The sequence below is a fragment of the Desmodus rotundus genome, chromosome 4 (assembly GCF_022682495.2).
Source record: "Desmodus rotundus isolate HL8 chromosome 4, HLdesRot8A.1, whole genome shotgun sequence".
NCBI classification, from domain to species: Eukaryota; Metazoa; Chordata; class Mammalia; order Chiroptera; family Phyllostomidae; genus Desmodus; species Desmodus rotundus.
This window is the reverse complement of record NC_071390.1, coordinates 110355579-110374831: the sequence shown is the minus strand read 5'-3', so window position 1 is coordinate 110374831 and position 19253 is coordinate 110355579. Positions and strand designations below refer to the sequence as shown.

The window sequence follows — 19253 nt, the reverse complement described above, 5'->3', positions numbered from 1 at the left end:
ATACCACAGACTGGGGGCTTAGAAAACTGACATTTATTTCTCCCAGTCCCAGAGGCTGGGAGTCCCAGATCAAGGTGCCAGCAGATTCTATTGCTCAGCAAGTACGTACCCTCTTCCCAGTGTGCATGGCTACCTTCTCACTTTAAAAAAGTTAGACAGAGAGAGGCAGTAACCTCTCTGGTGTCTTTTCTTATGAAGGCACTAATCCGATCAACAGAGTTCCACCTCAGGGCCTCATCTAACCCTAATTACCTCCAAAAGACCCCACCTCCTAATCCCACAACATGTGGGTGGTAGGGTTTCAATACATGAAAATGGTGAGGAACATGATTCAGTCCACAGCACCTTCTGTGCCAGGCAGGGAGAAGAGAAAGTGAGGATACTGTCTCTGCTTTCAAAGATCAAGATGAAAGAGAGATAACCTAGTTAGGGAAGTCAAAGAAAACTTCTCCAAAGAAATGACTGAGCCAGGATCTGAGAGATGAGCAGAGGTCAAGTAGGAAAGAGCATTTGAGGCAATCGGGCAGTGTGAGCAGAGGCCCCACAGCAGGAGGCAAACATGACAAGTTCAAAGCCTGAAGAAGGGCATTGTATCTGAAGAAGAAAGAGCTCAGGAAAGTGTAATGGGCAAGGGGTGGTTGGAGAGGTTGGTGGGGGCCAGACCAGGCAGGGCCTTGCCAGGCCTGCTAAGGAGCTGTTATTACCTAACACGAAGGGAATCCTCTGAAGGAATTTGCACAAGGTGGCAGCTTGATCGTATTTATAGTTAAAGAAAATTGTCCTGCCTCTAATTTGAAAAATAGACTAAAAAGTGGCCCAAATTGGAGTGAATACTGGTAGACAGTTGGAAGTAATTGCAGTAACAAACAGGAGATGGTGATGGCTTGGACGAGAGTGGTAATGGTAGGAAAGATGTGTGAACTGACCCAGGAGTTATTGAAGAGGTAAAGGCAACAGGATTTGGCAATACATTAGATAATGGGGACAAGGAAGAGAGCATTAGTGGATCTCATTATCCTTGACACCTGGCAGATGAATATGGCCCAGATGAGAGCACTCAGTACATTTCAGATCTTATATTCCTCAATCTTCATGCGCATCCCCTGGGTATATACCTCCCATAATTAGAAAGCACATATTTCCCATGGTATTGGCAGGTCCTTAGCCAGTTTGCTCTCAGACCTCCTCCTGGTCCTTCTGCTCTACTGTAGATACAGAGATTGGCTCTGCCCTCTTTTTTTTCCAACACTCCTGGCTGTGTTTGGCCATTGGGAGGCGCTGTAAAGTATAGGGCAAGAAGAAGACAGAAGGTGGGTGTATCTGTATGTCTCAAAAAGTACCCTCTGGGCTTCTAGCTCCTACAGAACAGGTCTGCTGTGATAGCCTGGCCCTCTGCTCTCAGGACATTGTTTTTGCTTATTGTGCTCCCAGACTGAGAGCCACAGCGGTCTTCTACAGTTACCAGTCTCTGGGTGATCTCGCTTTCCTCTTTGGCTTCTCAGCTCTTTCATTGACTGGATAACTATTTCCCTGAATCGGGTTCCATCTGTTTGCCTGATTTGACCTTGGTTCATGCAGTTCTCAAAGTCACTAAGTCCAGAAACAATCTCTTCCAACCACTTATCAATGCCTGAAACTCATTTGTTTCCTTCCACCATGAAATAGAAGGCTTAAGAGGCAAATAATCCTAGGAGACTTCACAAATTGAATTATACACAGGACATGGTGTTTTCCCCCCAGAGATATGTATTTGGTATAAGAAAGCAACAGGATGCAGTGGGATGGGGGAGAGGAGCACTAAAAAGAATCACATGGAGAAGGTCAAGGACTTAAGAGGTTAGGGGAGAAAAAAGTGAAACGTGCCAAAGATTGACTTGCTTCAAAATTTCCCATAGGCAAGCCACAGTGTCATACCATTGCTGAATATATATAGGAAAAAATGCCCTCCAATTGTTAGGTGAGTTACAGCAAAGGGTTATTAACAATCAGACAACTAAACTTAGGATTTCAAGAAGAATTTTAAAGCTTCATTAGGAAAGAGAAGTGTGTGAGCCCAAAAGTCAGGTTAAAATAACTTCCACCTGCAGTCTATGCCAAGCTGATAGTCATTCAGTCTCCCTTCTATATTGAATTTACACATACGAACACAAAAAGGTGTGTGTATAGTCTTCATACCATTGGTAAATATGTGCCCACCAAATGGGGGCCAGTAAACAAAAACATGAATCTGGGGTGTGTTTGTTCAGAGCTGGGACCATTTGACACTCATGAGAATAACTCCAGTGTAACACAAAATTGGATTTGCTTGGTTGTAAATATAACCTATGTATTAGCAATTTGTGCCATGAATAACTCAGATTGTGGCTTTTATAAATAACTCACACTGTTTGGTACACAGTTTACCCTGCCCCACTTGGTACATCGAACAAGTAGAATTCTACTCCCCCTCCCCCTCCCCTTGTGAGTACACATACACACACACACTCTTACATCCATCTTGCAAACACTGTTTAATGCAAGGTTTTAAAGTAAAGTTTAGTGAATTACAACAATATCTGGCACACATGAATGAGAATCTCACCTGGCTCTCCACAGTTGCCCTCTCTCTCTATTGAGAGAGAAGAGATAGAAGATAGATGAGACAGAGGTGTGTGTGTGTATATAAATATATATATATATAATTACGTGTATATATAGCAGTTTATTGAACTTCAGTGGTAGTGTGTACTTAAATGTGCCTAATATAAGCCCTTGACAAATAATTTTTAGACCATGCATTTTTAATGGGTTACATTATTAATAATTCAGATTTCCATATCTTCATTTCTGCATTAGTTTTTATTTTCACTTACTCACTTCTTCCTTCATAAAGTTTCCTATGCCCGTGCTCAGTACCAGTCTTCCCCTGCACGATACCTGTGTCTGTATCTGGGCCGCCCGAGTGGCAGTCACCGGCCACATGTGGCTCCTGAGCACTTTAGGGGTCGCCAGTCTGAACTGAGATGAGCTGTAGTGTAAAATGCATGTTGGATAGTTCATGGAAAATGTTTGTGTAGATTACATGTTGAAGTAATACTATATTAGATATATTAAATACATATACTTTGAAAATTCATTTTAGCTCTTTCTTTTTACTTTTTAAATGTGGCTACTAGAACACTAAAAAATAAGTTGCCAAGGCCAGTTTAAGTAAATAATCACCATCTAATGACAAATTGTAATAAGTCCCCTTCTACCACCTACATTAAGCATGTCTGACCACGTCACTGGTGATTTGGGAAATGCAATGTTTCCTCCACAAGATGTGAAGTGTAGCAAACTAAAATGAGATTGGTAGCCAGAGAAATGTGGTTTTGAATCTAGTACTCACTAGCTGTGTGGCCCTAGAAAAATGATTAAACTTTCTGAGTCTTAATTTCTTCATCAGTTAAAACTAGCTGCTCACAAATAATACCAATTATTTTGCTTGCTTTTCTTTAATCAAGTATGCAGAGGGACAGGTGGGTAATACAGACCTGATTTTGCAATAGTGTCACCATGGCAACTCAAGCAGCATCAATGGTCCTAATACCCAGGGGAAGTAATACACTGATGCATATTGAAGGACAGGCCCACTAGTGAATAGTGAAGTGTTATTTGGTAAGAGCTCACTTAACCTTTTGTTAGTTTCAAACCATATAAATCTCCAACCCATTTAAAGGCCTTACCTGGGAATTCCAAGGTCACATTTATGCCAGTGGCATGATGAGAAATAGGAGCAAGATACAGGTCCGTTGCTCAGATGTGGACTGCTCTCTCCTGCCTGCCACATTCTCCCCATGTGACTAAGCCTCCATAACCTGAGCCATGATCATTGGGAGCAGCTCTACGAGTATAAAAATGTGCACTGAAATCATTATGGAAGGCAAATTTATGGTCTGATGAAGATTTAGAAGTTGGTGATAGTTCTCTGAATTTCTAAAAGATATACTAGAAGGCCATCTGCACACTGCTTTTGGTTGGCTTACCAACCAATTAGCCAAGTAAGAGAGGAACCTTAAATGAAGGCTCAATGTCATAAAATCATCAATCTGACTTATATCTATTGTGACTCTGGGCAGTTTTCCCAAAACTCATCAACTTTCCAAGAATAGCTGTCACTTAATAGTGATGCACAGACTATCCAAAAGGGAATTTGATTCTGAATCCATTTTTTCTAAGGTGTGTGGCTCTCCTCTTCCTTTTTCTTTCCCCAGAAGAAGGATATTTAGGTATAAGTCAAATATAGGTATTCTAAAACATTCACACTATTGTTGTTTGAAGCATAGAATTTATGCTTCCACATTGCTACAATATTTTGTATGCCTCTGGAACACACTGAACTATTACTAACAGAGAACCTAACCATCTACTGTTTTCATGGAAAGAGTCCACAACCTAACTTTAGTCCAGCATACACTCCTTTGCGCACTGATGGGGTTGGGAATATAGTTCTCTCAGCCTCACACCCTTCCTTGATTCTCTCACTTGTTTCCTCCACTTGTAAAGAAGTATTAGGCTCTTCTCTCTCCTACACATCAATGTCTAATTGCTCTTTCCCCCCTTAGTTACCCTGCAACCTGATCCCAGTAGGAGACCTGCTGCTCCGATTGGTAGGTTTGCAGCACTTTTATCAGGCTGCGGTTTAGCAGTTGTAGCCTTGCCTGCCGCCAGGGAGAGACGTCTCTCAATGCCAGAGATTGGTGAAAAGGAAGGGAATTATTTATTTAAAAGTTATACAGACTCAGAGTAATGACTTAATGTCTTCATTAAAATACTAAAGACCTTTAGAATACCCACAGATGCATACAGTCCTTCCTTCTTCTTCTGCCCTGTCCAGAGTACCATATCTCAGGAAAAGAAGCAGAAGTCCATGATTCAGGCTTCTGGCATGATCAGCTGTGTCACCGCCACAGGGTCTCCACTCTGCCAAAGCCCCTTGGTCCTCTCCTCCCGGTATGGCTGCCGCTCCTGTGTTTAAATCCCAGCGCCAGTCTTCCTCTGAGCCCCATTTCTGACTCCTACAATCAGTTATACCTGCCAGCATTCCAGTATTCTTCCAGCTTTACTGGGCTGCCATAGTAAGTCTGGACAGGTGTGGCCCCATGGCATGGAGCCAATCTTCTCTAAGCTCTCACACAGGTGCTGTAACCAGGGGGAGTTGCTTCCCAGTTACTTCCTGGGTGGAAGTCACTCCCATCTCCCTGGCTCAAAGCAGAGCCACAGCTATTTAACATATCTACGAAACCAGTTAAAGGTTGCAGATATGTTAAATGACCATGCCAGAGGTTAGCTGCACAGCTGTTGCTGTACAAAACAGCTCTGAGTGGCCCTGCTCCATGTGTCCGTCCACCAGCTCAGGCTTGTGGGGGTGATGACATCCTCTATATATTTTTCTAATATTTCCTGGACACCTGGAGTTCTAAGACCCCATTACAAATCCCTGTTTGGGCCCCCCCTCTTGGCTGCACCCTGTTACAAGGACAGATGAAGACAAAGTCGCAGAGAGGTGACATTATGACCTAGGATCTAGGTACAGATGCAACCATCTTGCTCCCAGCTTCTCCTTCACTTTATGCCTTCATGTGACTGTCTGGAGAGTGGTGCAATCTCAAGTTAAATTCTGCAGAGAAAATCTAAACCATCTTCTCCAATTCCAGCATTTATCAGAGGGCTACAAAGCTACCAACATGACCCATCAACTCTGCTATTCATTGCCTAGAATTCCCTTGGGAATTTCCCCAATGTAGAGGACACTAGCAGGCAGGATTTTAGAACTGCTGGAGCTCCAGCTGCACATGCTCTAAAGTAGCACTAGACCAACACTCTCACACCCTGGCACCATCTCTCTCCATCTCCCCCCAGGCCCCTGTGGGGTAGGAAGGGAGAACAGAATCCCAATGTAACACTGTGGACAATGACTTCTGCAGCCAGGCCTGGGTTTCTAGTCCAGGGAAGAATAAAAAGGATCAGTTCTGTGCGATGTCAGGTGAATAATCATAATTACTTATTTTAATTGATAATTGATGTTTTATTGAAAGGCCTGTGTTTTAGCACTTTCTAAAACTTTACATATGTCATCTTTTTTAATCTTGAAGATGACTGTGCTGTGTGTGTATTATTTACTGTTCACATTTGAGGAAGCTGAAGCATAAAGGAAATTGTAGCTAGTAATGGCAGATCTAAGCCCACACCTAGGCCAGCTGGGTCCAGAGCATTCATTTAGAGACCATGCAGTATTTGCCCTGAAATACCAGAATGTGGTGACCTAAAAGGAACGGCTTCCTTGGTGAAGTTACCCACACAAGCTTTGATCCCTCAAGGTTCCCATGGAATTCATTGTTTCTTTCTCTCCCTTCTCTCTTCTTCCTTTTCCTTCCCTTTCCATTTATTTCCTTTACTTTGCTTTCTGGGGCAAATGTTGACTTCATATTTCAGCCTTCCACTGCCCTCATGCTCCATCCAACCAAAGACACTCTCCTTCTCAGACTCTCCACAGATAAGTAGCTATTTCTCTAGGCAGCACATTTTGATCACCAACATCCCAAATTTGGGGGTAACAACATTTGTCAACCATCCACAAGTGTCTGCATGCTCGGGGAAGAGGATGAAGTGGTGCTGCTTTATTTGACAAGAGTCGAAGTGACAGAATTTGAAGATATTAAATCAGGTTACAGAATAGATGTTTATTTTGATGAAAATCCTTACTTCAAAACCGAAGTTCTCTCCAAAGAATTTCATCTGAATGAGAGTGGTGATCCATCTTCAAAGTCCACTGAAATAAAATGGAAATCTGGAAAGGATTTGATGAAACATGCAAGTCAAACTCAGAATAAAGCCAGCAGGAAGAGACAGCGTGAGGAACCGGAGAGCTTTTTCACCTGATTTACTGACCATTCTGATGCAGGTGCAGATGAGTTAGGAGAAGTCATCAAAGATGATATTTGGCCAAATCCATTACAGTACTGCTTGGTCCCTGATATGGATGACGAAGAAGGGGAAGGAGAATAAGATGATCATGATGAAGAAGAGGAAGAAGCGTTGGAAGATATTGATGAAGAAGGGGATGAGGATGAAGGTGAAGATGATTAATGGAACACTGATGGATTCCAGCCTTCTTTTTTAATTTTCTCCAGTCCCTGGGAGCAAGTTGCAATCATTTTTTTTTCCTCTTGTGCTCAGTCTCCCTGTTTCTGAGGTCTCTTTTCTCTCCTTTACACCATGGTTCTCACCTTAATTTGGCAGGGGGTGGGGGGGCGGGGAGGGGTGGGGAATGTACCTTGAGCAGAATACAGTGGGAAAAGTATCTCTGCCCCTTCCTGTTCCAAATTCATTTTTATCCCTTCCTATCTTGACAAAAACTTTATGGAATCAACACCACCCTGTTCTGTGGGAAAAAAGAAAAACTTTCCGCTTCCTTAGCTCTGCTGGAAGCTGGAGGGTGCTAGGCCCCTGTGTAGCAGGGCATAGAATTCTAGCTTTTGCCTGCTTTTTCTGTATATTGGGCTCAGAGATTACACCGTGTCTCTATGTGAATATGGATGGTTAGCATTTACCAACATGTATCTGTCCACTTTCTCTTGTTTAAAAAAAGAAAAAAAAACTTTTTAAAAAAGGGGGTTATTGGAGGTCAGCAAAGGGTGGGTTTGAGGTGTTTGGGTGGGTTAAGTGGGCATTTTGACAACATGGCTTCTTCTTTGGTGTGTTTAATCATGATGTTAACGGACATCCTTGCAACTTAAGATGACACTTATAAAATAAAATTCTCTCCTAATGGTGACTTGAGCCCTGCCACTCAATGGGAGAACCAGCAGAACCTTGTAGGATCTTATTTGGAATTGATGTTTCTCTATTGTAATTTTGTTCTTGTTTATTTTTAAATTTTCTTTTTGTTTCACTGGAAAGGAAAAATGATGCTCAGTTTTAAATGTTAAAAGTGTAAAAGTTGCTTTGTTACAATAAAACTAAATATGTACACAAAAAATACTTAATATCCTCACTTATTGAGGTTCGTGAGAGGTGAATTGAAAGTGTAGATTTCAATAGAAATGTATCACAATTTCACTCTGTTTAACAGACAAGTGTTGTTCATGGCTTGGAGCTTGATGCTAGGCATTTTTGGTGTTGTTTTATTAAAAAGCTCAAGTAGAAATATAACATTAGGCTACTTTATTTGCATTAAAAAAATCATTCTCTCTTGTTCCTTTGCCCCCACACCTTTTGCCTCCAATATCTCTGTGTGAATATGAACCACTTCCAAACAAGTTAAACTTGAAGACCTACTTAGTTTCTCAGGCTCATTACCAAGGATTTAAAACCTCTCTATTCATTCAACAACAATGGTTTCCATGGCAATTACTGCAACACATGACATCCCCTGCAGCTCTGCTTAAAAATGCGCCAGCAGAAATGGTTGCACATCAACACACTCATGAGGAACAGCTAGGCTAGGCAAGTCTCCCCACTGCCACTGGGTGTAAGAAATTAATTATTTGTAAAAGAGACAAATCAATCATTTTGATTTCTTTGTGCAATATTGATTTTCTCCTTTTTTTATTTCACCCTATCACACCTGTGACAATATCATTTTATAGCAAATCATTTGAATTGCTTTTAACTGAAATTGGCCAAGGATGAAGATGAAGTGCTTACCATAATGTCCATCACCCTTTAACCCCTTCATCTGTTTCCAATTCTGTAGCCATTACTCCTAGCCCTTTCCCCTTCCAAGAGAGACACAAATTCTTAAAAAATAAGTAAAGTGCAAAAGTAGAAACACAGATCTAGCAGAGAATCACACTCTACACAATCTGTCTATTCTCCCTATCATCTGTCAAGAAACACAAACATAAGTCGCACTCAAAATATGCCCACGAGAAATAACTAGTTATTTGAATGAATAACTAGTTAAATGAATACACGGATCCAGCGCATCTCTTTCACGAAGCACCTGCAATGTGCGGGTACCAGGGTAAACGCTCTGCGTGAATCATTTCATTGCGATCCCCTGAGATCTGTATTTTGACCATTGTGCAAATTAAGAAGTGCATGTTCAGAGTGATAAATAAATTTGCTTAAGATCAGACAGGCAAATGAGTCAAAATTTAGAATTTTTTTAAACCCAAGTGGCCCAGGTTCAGAGCCCATGCTTTTGAATTAATTGATAAAGAGACTTCTTTTCTCGCTCAGGTGTGAGAGAAGGTAGAGCAGGGAGAGGAGTACAGTCAAGAGGTCCAAGCTATTATCCGAGCTCTTGGGAGTCCCTAGACACTGGTTGGGACCATTCTAAACAAGTCTCTGTAGCCTTACTTTTTCCTTTTTCTGGGAAACGTTAATAGTGATGTTGACCTGCTTCCCTGGGTTATGTAACAAGAGATTGTGAACTAAACAATAGGTGAGAGTTTTGAAATGCAAACCAGTAATGATGGTGATCAGAAACTTACAGAGATAGACATAAGCAAAGGAAAGACAGAGAGGAAATAGATACAACAAGAATGCTTTAAAATGAATCGGGAGAGGGGCTTGCCCAAAGAGAATGGATGGTGTAATACAGTCTAATTACCTTCATTCTGTCAAGCAGATGTGTTAGATAAGAAATGCACCTCCTGATTCTAACTTCTGTAAAACCTGGCTCTAGAGGTGTAAAGGGGCCCCATGAGAAGATGATCTAGGTCATTTCTGGCTGTTTCTGGTCCAAGAATATATAAAACTCGGAAGACTTTATGCATGTGTGTTACTTTCTCTGGAAGGAAGAATTTTGGACTTCAAGGCTCTTTTTTCACAAACACGGTAATAATGCAAATATCAGTTATCTTCAGCTTGGGAGCCTGTGTGTGTAATCATTAAATAAGGAGCTGTATTAGCTTCCTATTAAGGTAATAGCTATGCTTATCCAATTTTGTATTTGCTTTACTTAGGCTTAGTCCTTAATGATGTATGATACCTTTAATTAAGGGTCGGCAATTAATGAGGCAGTTGAAGTTAATTCAACATGTTGGTAACTTTGCATCATTTTTCCTTTTCCTGCACATTAGAAGCTATCTAAAAGACAGCTTTGGAAATAGCACAGAAGTGTGTCCTGAAACATACTCACCCATATATTTATGTGACAAGCAGTTATTCAGTACCTGAGGGTACAAAACAGAACCCTCCAAGGTCCCTACCCTCAAGGAACTCAGAGTCTAGGCAAAACCGTATGAGATTTTAATAGATACCATATAAAAAGGAGTCCCCAGGGAAAACATGAACTATAATCTATGTAGATGTGAGCAAGCTGGAGTCCAAGGACCTGAGGATTTCACTCATACTGAAAACATGTGGGGAAAATGTGTGTTAATTGCCAACTGTGCCAAGCCTTCCTAAGGACCTTCCATGACAATTTACATGAAAGGTACTTGGGAATTTTAATTTTCAGAAAAAGATTAAGCAATCACATTTTATAAAATTTCAGGTCGGTCATATTTGTCCATAACCTACAAAAATGGATTATAAGCTGATTCTGTGTTGAATCCAAAAGGCTTTAGATTTTTACTATTTTGTGATTTAAAAAAAAAACTTTAGGAAATTGATTTAGCTTCTTGGAAATAAACAGCTCTTCTAGAATGTATTTCTTCTACATATACCTACTTAATATTTAGGTTTTTGCAGGTTATGCAAGCTATAGCCAAAAATCATGAATGGCATTTGAGCTTTCAGAGACATTCATGTTTAAATAGAAATATTTAAAAATATACATATTTAAATATCACTCACATCTGCTACTAATAGTGAGGAGGATCATCACAGAGAGGACAGTGGTCATTTAGAAAAGATAATCTTGATATATAAAAGAGTGAAATTTCTAGATCAATTTATTCTAAACTAAATAATAGATGCAAATAAATTTGATGAGTCAAATAAACATTCCTTTTATTGCTCGAATAGTTTTAATGTTAAAAGAACTGAAGAAATAAGGGATAGTTTATCTTAAAAATAATCATGTAAGGCTTCCAATAAACAGGCAAGGGAAAGTGCATTGGCTATGATTCAGTAAAAACTAGGTTGAATCCCAAGTTGCCATTTATAGTAGTTCCCTCTTATCCTCAGGGGATGTGTTCCAAGACCCCAGTGGATGCCTTGAAACCATGGATACTACCAAACCTCATATACACTGTTTTCCAATACATACATACCTATGAGAAACTCTAATTTATAACTTAGGCACAGTAAGAGATTAACAAATATAACGAATGGTAAAAGAATGATTATAACACTAAAATAAGGGTTACTTGAACACAAGCACTGTGATGTCGCAGATATCTGATAGCCCAGATGACTACTAAATGCCTGGCGGACAGTGAGTTTGTACAGCGTGGCTACACTAAACAAGGGATGATTCACGTCCTTGACAGGACAGAGTGGCATAGCGCAAGATTTCATCACGCTACTCAGAACGGTACACAAGTTAAAATATATAAATTGTTTATTTCTGGAATTTTCGATGTAATATTTTTTGGACTGCAGTTTGACTGTGAGTAATTGAAACCATGAAAGGTGAAGCTACAGATAAGGGAGGAATACTGTACAGATCAATTAAACTTTGGTTAAGTGTCACCGAATTGAGTTCCCTGTATAACTCTAAAATACAGATGAACCCATAGGAGCTTTACCTGGGGGTTCATTTGGGATAAACACCAAGGGAAAGTAATGAATGAAAGAGGATATGAGCAAGACTGGGCAGAGAGAGGAATGGAGCTTTTTCTGCAGTTTCAGCAGAGGCTTCCGCTGGCTCTACAAGAAGCTCTGAAACTGGGATGGCCCTTCAGCATGGTCCTGAGTGTAGATGAGGGACCAGGCTTTGTAATTTCTACATTGATTACTCATTGAGTAGGGCCTCCTGGAGAAGTGGCCATGACTTTAGGGATTGTGTCTCCCTTCAGTACAAGCACTAATGAAGATCCACCTGCCAGTGGCACTCTCAGCATCTGAGGATATAATTCTGGAAAAGGGGATTTGGACAGCACATTCCAGTGTCTAAAACTGCACACTGTAAGCATTCATTCATTTCCCCAACAGATATTTATGGAACTCTTACAATTTGCAATTGGGATATCCAGTGATCAAGTGATAAACAAAGCAGACCAGGTCCTTGCCCTCATGGAACTTGCGTTTTGCAGAATGAGGAATGGGTTATGCCAAAAGAAAACAAATGGAATAATGATGGGGTATTAGTACTATAAAAGAAATAGTGTGATAAGGTACAAATTAATAGGAGGAGAGGCCAATTTAAGTAGAGTCCTTTCAAATAGAAAGGATTGAAGAATGAATAGATGATGAGGGAGTGGAGAGAATGGGAACAATTTGACTATGAGGTAAAGGGGAGAAATTGGGTCATAGCTGCAGGATGATAAGGAGCCAAATTTCTTAAGTCTGTTTGCAAGGCAATGCATAGAGAGAAAGGGAAAACTGATTCAGGACAGAATGGATAAATGAAGAAGCAAGTCTCCTGATCAGGGATTAGCAAACTAGAGCCCTTAGTCCAACCCAGCATGTTTTTGCAAATAAAGTTTTACACAGCCATGCCCACTGGGTTACTTATTATGTATGACTGCTTTCACACTACAACTTTTTTTTAATATTTTCATTTTCTTATTAGTTGGTTTCTCTTTTTTTAGATTTATTTATTTGTTTTTAGAGAGAGGGGAAGGGAAGGAGAAAGAGAGGGAGAGAAACATCAATGTGTGGTTGCTTTTCATGCACCCTCCTGGGGACCTGGCCTGCAACCCACGAATGTGCCCTGAATGGGAATCGAACCAGCGACCTTTGGTTCACAGGCTGGTGCTCAATCCACTGAGCCACACCAGCCAGGGTTTACACTATACTTTTAGCCTTGAGTAGTTGTGCTGGAGAACTTACAGCCCACAAAGCCTACAGATTTTACTATCTGGACCTTTACAATAAAAGTGTGCTGACCCCTGGTGCAGAGGAAGCAAGGTAGAATGGGATCTAGTACAGATCTAAAGAAGCTCATCTTCAAATACAGCAGGTACTCTTTAGGGAACATGATAGGAAGAAAGGGGAAGGAGATCCACCCATAGGCAGGTAGGTTTCTGGATTTGAGGATGAGGAAGAAAAAGAAGTTCAATTTTGGTGGCCTTAATTTCTCAGTGACAAGTAAGAGTGTGAAGGGAGGAGTCGGGAATATTTAAGAAGAGAGATTTTTTAGTTCTTGGTTTGGAGAATAAAAAATTAATCTTCTACTGAAGTGCAGTAGAATCAAAAAAAAGGTGGTATTGAGTACCCAATTGGATTCAGTGGCCATAAATTTAGAGTGAATCCAGTTTAAAGAAGAGACCACTAGTTAAGATATTGTGATAAATTTATGCTTTCACATCACTCCCTCTCCTCCACCTGTAGCAGTGAGAAATAAAATATATAAAGAATAAAGAGGGATTTAAAAGGTACAAACTTCCAATTGTAAAATAAATAAGTCCTAGGGATATAATGTACAGCATGGTGACTATTGTTAATAATACTCTACTACATATTTGAAAGTTGCTAAGAGAGTAAATCTTAAAAGTTCTCATCACACACACACAAAAAACCATTTTAACTATGTCTGGTAATGGTTTAAAACTTGATCAAGTTTAGAAAGAAGAGAATCATTTCCATGTACCTGAAACACAGCAGAAAAGTAAGGCAGTAAATGCAGTTAAAGCAGTGAGGCTGCTGGTAACCTATCTAGAATCAGTCACAGACGGCTGAAAATTTGGGTTTCTCAGGGTAAGGGTTAAAACATGTTTCATTTAAGTCTCACTCTTGAAGCTGGGATTGGATGTATCAGTCAGGTCCAGAAGAAGAACAAAAAGCGCTCTAGAAATCTGAGGCATGGAGAAATTTAATACATAGAATCAAGTACTTACAAAATCATTGAGATGGTTGAAGAAGCAGGTTTCAGGTAGGATGGTTACCATGGAATGACTTCCAGAACACCATGGGACCAGCAGTAGGGGCTACAACCTCAGCAACTTTGGGAACTTTCCCAAGCCAGCAGCCTCACCAAACCCTGGACATCAGGAGAATATTCACTAATAATAATAATAATAATAATAATAATAATAATAATAATAATCCTATGCCCTTGCATTCAGCAGGTGCACAGGCTTCAGGAAGTGCCTCTACTTCACTTGCACTCTCCAAATCTAACATGGATGTACTTAGTTGACTGAATCTAAATCACATCTAGGAAAGAGTTTACAACCCTGCCAAGCAAAAGGAAGAAGAAATGGCAGGTGCTAAATCAATCTGGTATCCATAAGGATGAGGTGTCATAATGTGAAAGGGTTGCTGACCTGAGAGCTATGGGTCTGCTGGGGTGTCAAGGGGAAGAGAAAGACCCCATGGACAGAAACCAAATCAAATGAGCCCTAAAACACCATCGTAAGTCTTGTTTCTAAATTTTGCATCCAAGAAGCAGGGTGGAGGCAACTGCTGGGTTGGAACTAGTGACAAGAAAGTAAGAGACAGGGAAAACAAAAAACTCCAACTTAAAATGAACCTAACAACCTAAAGTTATTCAAAGAAAGTTAGCAACAAAATCAGCAGGTATAACACAGATTCACTCTTGGTGAAATTAATTTTATGTGTTTAGGATATTGTAAGAGATAATAGAAAGAATGATATCAATTTTAAAAATATAACTTGTAAATGAAAAGTGACTAAAAATAGGTGGAAGTGAAAAAGATCCACTTAAAATCTATGAATTAAAAATACAATTACTAAATTTTTAAAAAATATCAATAGATGGCTAAATACAAAATTAATATAGTTACGTAGAGAATTAGTAAGTTAGGAATAGTAATGATAATTCCCTTGGAACACTGATAAGGAGATTTTTTAAATGTAAACAAGAAGCTAGAAGTTGTGGAAAATAGCTTGAGAGGCTTTGAAGTACATCTAAGGGAGTTTCAGAAGTAGAAAATGCAGGAAATGATGGCAAAACAACACTTGGAGACTTCTGAAATTTTTGCAAAAAGTAAAAAGATAAGTAGTTGTTCCTAGATGGAATGTGTACTGTGAATACAAAAAAAATTCAAATAAAAAAACCCACACTGACATGAGTTGTAATTAAATAAAAGCACATCAAGGATAATGTTAAAAATCTTAAGGGCTTCTAGAGAGAAGCTTTTAAGTCATCTTCATTTTCTCTAAAGAGAAAATGAAGATGACTTAAAAGAAACAGACAAGTACATAACTGTCAGAATTCTGATCATCAGTAATATAGTATTTTCACAGGCAAATGTCACGCTAACTTCAGAGGACTGAAAAACCATACATGGCAACAAGAAGCCTGTGCCTAGATTGACTAGAATTTTTTTAATGACAGCAAAACACAGTCCCCAGACATTCAAAGACAGAGTGTTTACCACTCACAGACCTTTTCTGAAACTATTACTAAAGCATTCACTACAGCAAGAATAAAAAGTGAACATATTCAGTTGGCCTGAGAAAAGAAAAAGTGCATAGAAGACTTTGATTCAAATGTTAATAAATATTATTAACTTTGACAGTAAAAAAAAAAAAAAGAAAAGTAAATGCAGTCACTCAAATAATATATTTCTCCCAAAATCTAGGCTTTTAAAACAACTCAAGTGCTGGCATAAAGAATTTAAATACTTTGGCTTTTACCACATGAATTCAAGAGCAGGAGAGAGGTAAGGTTAGTGCGATAAGGGAGTGCGAATAATGGTGGATCCTGAGTTGTCAGTGGGGTCATAAAGAAAGTGAAGGCATCTCGGCAATGGTCAATCGTGCAAAAATGGGGGAATCATTAGTCCTCAGTGAGGTCAAGGAAATGCTGCAATCAGGATGCTGGTAGGATATGACAGAAGGCTGGGTCAAAGAGTGGATCCTTACAATAGATTTCAGAAGTATTGTTTTGATGGGGTGATATGGGAATGGGTTATGAAATGAGGAAGAGAAGAAAATTAGAAGTGAGATATAGAAAGTGAAAAAAAATTATCATTCCTCAGAGTACAATGGGAGTAGGAATGGAGGAGGAGGCAGAGGGTCAAGTCTGCAATGAGGGAAAAGAGTGACAATGTGATCTGTAAATGACAGCAGTGATGAGGAGAAGGAGGTCGAATAGCCTGATGGAGTAGGGTGTTGGAAGACCTTGGGTGTGACCAGGGAGCAGCTCTTGAGAGGGCGATGTTTCAGTTTGCTCTGTAGAATGAGTCTTTTAAGAGTTCTTACTTGCAAGGCTTAAATTAGATATAAAGGGAATCCAAAAATCCATTTTTTTATTGTGAAAGTTTAATAACTAGAGTTCTCTTGTTCTTTCTAGAAGTCACTAGATTACATCTTATGACTTCATTAGAGAATACTTGGAAGGAATTCTATGCCTGTTTGTTTGTCTTACAATTCCACGAGGGCCCAAGGGTATGGAATTATACATTTTTTCCTTGGGGAAGTAATCTGTACCAGAGAGATTCAGAATTCTCTTTACCAAGGAATTTACAGTCTAATAAAATTAAAATAGGTCATCATGACCATATGCACTTGCATTTTATTGCTTTATTGGCTATGTGTAAATTATAAATAAAATATGCAAACATTGCAAATGTAGATAAAATCTATCTATAATATAAATTTAAACCTGTAAATAAGGCTCAGAATAAACAAGGTTTATAGAATTCTGATTTACCAAGTATTTTAGATTTCACATGATTAAAAATAGTCAGGCAAGAAAGTTTATTGAGCTTCTTGCATATTTAGGGTGACGTTTTCAGTGTCACAGTGATACAAAGACATATAAGGCAATGTCCCTGCTCCCAAAATTTCAGCTTATGTATTTTAAAAATAGGTATTTTATAAAAGCCAATACATATTATATTCTAAATAGCAGTATCCCTCAGATTATTTTTAAAATTGCTCTGGATGTTCAGAGTAGAAAAGGATCGATATAATCAGAGCTGGTCAAAGAGAACCTCAGAAAGTTTGTATTTTTAAAGAGAAATCGCAAAGTTAAAAATGGCTTAAATAGAAATTTCAAAACAAAAATGCAGAAGACTTCTTTTATAGAACCAACTTTCTTAAATAAAGGGTCTTTGTATGGGAATAATGTACAATAAAGATTACATGGGAAAGGACTTTGAATGTCAAGGACACTAACCTGTGGACATTCAGGGCTAATGAAAGGCTTTGGGGCAGATAACAGACACTGTGGAGGCAGCAATGTAAGACCCGTTGCTGATGACAAAACACAACAGGGGTTGTATACAGGGGGACCTGAAGCTCTGTTAGTGTTGTAGTGCAGTGCTTGACATGAAGAGCTGCAGGCCTGCTCCAGAAATTAAGGAGAGAAGTGAATAAATGGTTGAAGATGAAAAGCATTATGATCAACCAACAGACTTTGTTACTAATTATCAGCAGGGAGGTGACATCAAGGAATAAATCAGAGACTCAAAAGGGTCCAACAAGAATTCAGTTTAATCAAGAAAATTATGGTATTTCTCATGAAAATAGTAGAAAATAGGAAATAAAGCTATTTTAGCTCAAACTAAGTATTCTTATATTTGGGAAGAATAATATCTAGAGGCAACCAAAAAATGGGTAGGGGCAGTGTGTATGTTAATGTTTTATCTCAAGTAAATAGCTTTTTATTTTGTTATTATTAGAAATGCCAAGTACATCTGATAACTTTAAAAACAGCTTTACCAGTGGACGAATAAACAGAAGCACAGTTGATCACCGTGCCAGCCACAGCGTTTCACTGAGCAAGTCCTTCCTAATAATTGCAACAAAAGCATGAATAAACAAACACAAGAGTAGCCATTACTCATTAACTCATTCTTGATAGACACGAGACACTAAGAAAATGGGAACATATAAAAGCCCAATGTAGAATAAGGTCCAAGTCACGGAAGAAATCAGCAAATTCACACTGTGGTTAGATTGTACTTCTCTTCATGTTTTGCTTTATTAACAAAGGTTGTTGGCCTGGTTAATTGGTGTTTTATATAGATTAAAGTACTAATCAAAGTTGCTTCATGTTGGAAATTCATCCTTGTAAAGCAATTTTCATTTGCAAAATATCTGATCCAGACAGGTTTTCATTTGTTGAGTGTGTGTTATGCACCATGCCAGGCTTCCCTCCGCCCCACTCCAATGCAGGACCCACTCTACCATGGTGCAAAAGGAACATTCTCTCACTCTGTGATTTCTCTGTCTGACCAAACATCAAATAGCTACAGTCCGTTCCAAGAATTGAAAGCCTAGTTTTCCTCTGACTACTAAGGTCATGTGTTTAATTTTTAAGGTCAACATATTCAATTAAAAGTTTCAGCACAGAAGAAACAATGCAAGGTAGAAGGCTTTCAAAGAACAAGATATTAATTTGTCTTAAGTTATATCAATAAGGGGGAAATAAAAATTTATTACTGGTTTCTGCTATGAGTGTTGGGCACTGTAAGTAAAACTCAATGACTCAAAAAAACATTTTTCAAGATAGCATCAAAGGAATGCTGTGGCCTCTGGCAAGGTCAAGAATCATGCGCAGGCATTATCTCCAGATTTGAAGGAGTAAATCATATCAAAGTGATTTTAAATCATATCAAACTGGACGTTTTATCAGTCTCATGGGCTAATATAAAAGGTTCTGCATTTTGAATCCTTCACAAAACTGGTAAAAGCACAACATTTACAGGCATCCGGCATCTCCCTGCTTCTTTATCTGACTGGGCCTTTCGCCCAGAGTTTTTCTCTTTCTCCCACACCCAGAACTCCAAGAGCCCTGTGTCATCCTTATGGGGAGATAGAGACCATATCAGAGATTCAAGCTGTATGAGCGGTTAAAGAACATTTCAGAAGGTCAGATGACTGGGTATAGCTAACTAGAAGTTTCTGACTAAAAGTTTCCTACCCATTGCCCCTTTCTCTAAAGTTTGTAGTTAACATAGCAGCACAGGAAACTGCCCAGATTAAGTTTAGGGGGGTGTGCATTTGTTTTATTTTTATTTTTTGGAAGATGCATGATGAGCACAAGGATTTGTTTTCTCAGACCCATGTTTTGACATTTTATACACTCATGAAAGAAGAAATCAATCCCAGAAAAGGCTTTTGATGGTCTTAATTAGCTAGTTGATGTATTATTAACTATGAATTCCTCAGTGGATAGGTAAGGGAGGTGGTAGGTTTTCACAACAAGCACATGGTCTCCCTTGCATCAAGCTGGGTTTATGTCTTGGTTCTGCTAC

The 19253-nt window shown here is 39.2% G+C and overlaps 1 pseudogene; it reads left to right on the top strand.

The window, feature by feature from the left end:
• The first annotated feature begins 6436 nt into the window (after nt 1-6436).
• LOC112321092 (protein SET-like) lies at nt 6437-7110 on the top strand (annotated as a pseudogene).
• The last annotated feature ends 12143 nt before the right edge of the window (nt 7111-19253 follow it).